The sequence below is a fragment of the Uloborus diversus genome, chromosome 10 (assembly GCF_026930045.1).
Source record: "Uloborus diversus isolate 005 chromosome 10, Udiv.v.3.1, whole genome shotgun sequence".
Classification (NCBI taxonomy): domain Eukaryota; kingdom Metazoa; phylum Arthropoda; class Arachnida; order Araneae; family Uloboridae; genus Uloborus; species Uloborus diversus.
Window position 1 is genome coordinate 46908933 of NC_072740.1, and position 4464 is coordinate 46913396.

Below are 4464 nucleotides of genomic sequence, written 5' to 3' on the forward strand. Positions count from 1 at the left end.
GAATGAATCCATTCATGTCTACCGGTTGCTATAAATGGACCATCGAGTTTCCATCGATGGACTATATTTTTAAATTAAAAAATCATCGAGTAACTTACAAGTATTTATAGCAAGTGATCAATAAACACTAAAAATAAAAATAAGTTATAGAAAAATAGATTTATTTTCTAAAATGTTTTTTTTTTTTTTTCGGATAAGAGGAACATAAAGAAACCCCAGCACTCACACAACACACAGCTGTTGTCATCACACCTCGTTCACGACTTGATATTTTCCCAACCTTTGCAACACTGTTCTAAGCTAATATCTTTTCAACCTCTTTTGAACTGTTGAGAATTTTGTTAAATCGATTTTGAAAATTATCATTCGACGCAAGATTGTACTTGCTCTCTAATATCTCAGAGAACTCATTGACCATTTTATTACTAAAACCAGAAGTCTCAAACTACCAGAGAATTGAGTACTAACAGACTTTTTGTCTGAATTAAATAAGTGGGACATGTTATTTTTCTCAGCCTCTTGAAAGGCCAATTCCCCCAATTTTTCAGAAGTAATTCCAAAAACGTCTTCTTTAGTTTCAAAATATGATTCACAAATCATATTCCTATTTCGAAGGGCTTATCTCCTAAATTTCTAATGACTAAAGTAACAACAAACCGGTTTTTATATTCCATCCGAATGTTTAATGCTACTTTCAGGACCCTATATTTTCGGCAGACTTCGTTACGGTCTATGCCACCATTTCTGTAAGCTACTCTCACATGCTCTCACTTGTCCACTGGCCATATTTTTCTATTTTTTGCATTTTTCTGGAACGCCAAAAGTATTTGCAACTGTATTATTATGTTTCAAATTTTTAATCAATTTTAGAAAAAATTTTTACTAGAAATTATAATTAAGTATAAGAGTTTTCATGAATTACTGAGATTTTTTTTTTCATTATCATATTTATTTTAAAACAATTCAGTAATTTTCAAAGGTAATTGAGCTGAAGTTACAACAACATTTGAGATCTTCCATGAATTAACCACTTTGTCAGGTGGTCCATTCGTGAAAACACCTAGGGGTTCAATGATAGCAACTGCGTCATTTTGAATATTCTTATAGGTGTTACTGCTGTGACGAATCACGATGAAACATGAAGTATGGGGAATTGTACTTGAAAAGGGACTCTTTAAGGTTAATGTTCACGTTTAATTGATCAGTGAAATTCAAAGCATGTTATAACTAAATGAAAATCTTAATAATTAGTAAGATAATGATAGAACTCTTTTCTGACCAATTAACAACATGATGAAATAATTTTAGCTACTTGACGACTCTGCAGTAGACTGTTTTCAGACAAAGGAAGGTACTAAAACTGATAACGCATCCGCACAAACTATGGTACGGAAAATGTCTTTGCGGTCGAGTCATTGAACCGGTTCATTGACGGCAACCTTCCCATATATTTAAACCTGCCAACAATTTTTTAATAAATTTTATTTTATTATATTTTTTGTTCACAACATGTGAATTTTCACCTCCGTGGCATGTCACACACCTTGTGTGACTGTTTATGTAGTTAAATAACTTGTTTTAAAAAGTATATACTTATTTATTTATTATTCCTTTCAAAAGTGTCTCAAATACTAATTGTTTAAGTGTATTTATTTTTTAATACTGTGTTTTAGTTCATTTTAGTAAGACAAGGAGTCATGTCACACAATAAATTTTCACCTCCGTTACCTAAACACAAAATGCAATTCCTCATTAACGCGTGGCAGTAATGACATCAAATTTTATTTTTCATGACACAAGGGAGTCCCCTTGTTTATTTCCAGCCTTAGTTGAAGTTGTGAGATTTTTGTCAAAGAACAAGAAGATAGATTTTGCTTTATAAACTTAGAGTGGTTATTCTAACTTCTCACCTCCGTGAGCTTGAATTTCAGGGATGTAAATTAATGTAAAAAAAAAGAAGTCAACATGTTTTCATTTGCTTAACATGGACAGATTTTAACAATGAAGGAAAAAAAAACTCCCTGAAAAATGTGTTTATTAGGCCTAAGTTAATGGAAAATTTCTCACTCCAGTGAATCCTTATCAATGACCTTATCAATGTCATTATTTCTGAAATGAAAATTAATGATGGAAGGGAAATACATCAATAAATAGGCATTCTACCTAAATTATAAATTGCCAGTATGTCCTTAAATTTACTAAATACTATTTTTAACATACATTTAAAACTACTAATTTAGTCGTACTTTAATTAAGAGAGCTTCATATTATATTCCCACTAATCTTAAAAATCGATGATTGTTTGCACCCAATTAGCAGAATTACTACTTTGATATTAAATTGGCATCGATTTTTAAATATAAAAAGTTTCTTGTAATTCTTTTTTTTATTTCCATGAGCGATTCATTTTAATTTTTTTATTTATGAGTAATATAATGGGAACTTAGATGGGCCATTGTTTATGGTAACTTCTAGTAGTTAACACTTTCATGTAAGAATGAAAAAAAAAGAAAACAAAAGTTTCAAAATTGAAAATTATTTGCGTTCAAAAATTACGTTTTCCGTAGAATGACCCATATGTTCCGTTTCAACCTGCAAGACCCCTATTATCGCAACAGTTAGTCCAAGATGCATACTTCGAATTGGAAAAATGTTCAAAATCAAATGCGTAGTTAAGATACTGAAAATTTTAAGTGAAAATAAAAATGAGTAAAAAAATACTAAATATAACTTTTTATACGGGTCGCAGGTCCCCTAACTTATGTTTAGGGAAATAATCTCCATTGAAAAACAACTCTAACGCAAAACGTTTACAAGTAAGGCGACTGATATTGACCGAGACATAAAACACAGCGTTTTATGAGTTACACCACTTTACACTCGCCTTCAATAACACCTTTTAGGGGAATATATAGTGTTTAACAAGTGCTTTTAAATTATATTTGTGCATAGGTGCGGTTTTCCAAATTGTTCAAGGTTTTGTAGCGTGCTTTTACGTATAATGGCAAACCATTTGCATTTGTTTTTGAATAGCAATAAAAAATATAAGTTACTTTGTATTTTTATTTCGACAACCTGTCATTCTTCTGAAAGGGCGATAAGTACCAATCTCATCTTCTGTATGGCCCCTTAAAACTTTAAACTGGAATATCTTCTTGAGCTTTGGTCGCACAAATGACATTTTTTGAAAATTTTTGACTCATTTTTATTTTTGCTTCAAACTTTCAATATCTTAACTCTAAATCTGATCTGAACATTTAACATTTTTTGCAATTGGAAGTACACGTATAGGACTAATGGTTGCGAAAATAAAGGTCTTACAGTTTAAAACGGAACACCGTGTATATATATATATATATATATATATATATATATATATATATATATATATATATATATATATATATATATATATATATATATATATATATATAAGCCAAACCGCGGTTAAAAGTTTTTATGGGAAGAGGACAGTCTGAAATTTTGTTCTGGTTTGTCCCTAAAAGAACGGAGCTGTAACACAGGAAACGTTTCAGTAGAAATTTAGTACAATCACAATTATTTTTTGTATTACTTTAAAAATTCAATGTTATGTATCACTAGACTTGTACTTTTTTTCTTATTTGAACCAAATATAGTTTATGAGTTTTTTAAGTCCCAAATTTATTTTGGATTGTTTTATCTGTTTAGAGTAAGAGCGGCTTAGCTCTTACACGTATCGAATAACTACTTGTAAGTAACATTACATTTTATTATAATATCATTGTCATTTATTTCGCAGATTCCAATTTTAACATAAAGGCAAAATCTTATTAAATTAACATGTAAAATTAAACATTGCCTTAAAAAGTAGGCAATGTCTTTTTGTGATTCATAATTGTTTTTAAAAAGGGAGAATGTTTTCTTTTTGCACCGATGCTGTTAAAGTTTCCAAAGAAGCATATTTTAACTTGTTTTTTCAAGAGTTAAAAAAATATTTCAAAACTAAAAACGCTCATAAAAATATTATAAATTGAATATCAACGTCTGACATAATACTTCGAATGATATGTTTCTCTAGTTTTGAAATTATTCGTCTTTAAGAAGTTTTAAAAAAACTACATAATCTTTCAAATTTGAGTTTTTATTAAATTACTGTAGAAATGTCGTGTGAAATAAACAAATTAAAAAATTTAGGGGCTGTCTATAACTTATGTCATTGCTTGTAAAAACGTTTACTTTTCTTCTCCTTTTATCAGAGAGTGTCACACTTCGGCTTAACCCCTCTACTCCTCTCGTTACATGTCCCGCTATAATACATAAACATACTAAAAAAGATTTTTTTTTTCAATAAAGATTTGTGACGTCACACTTTTTATTACCCCCTTCTTCCCTTTGTCACATGCTGACACAATTTAACCATCCCTCTAACCCTCTCAATACCCGACATCAATTTTTGACAGCCCCTTATACACGTTAAGCATT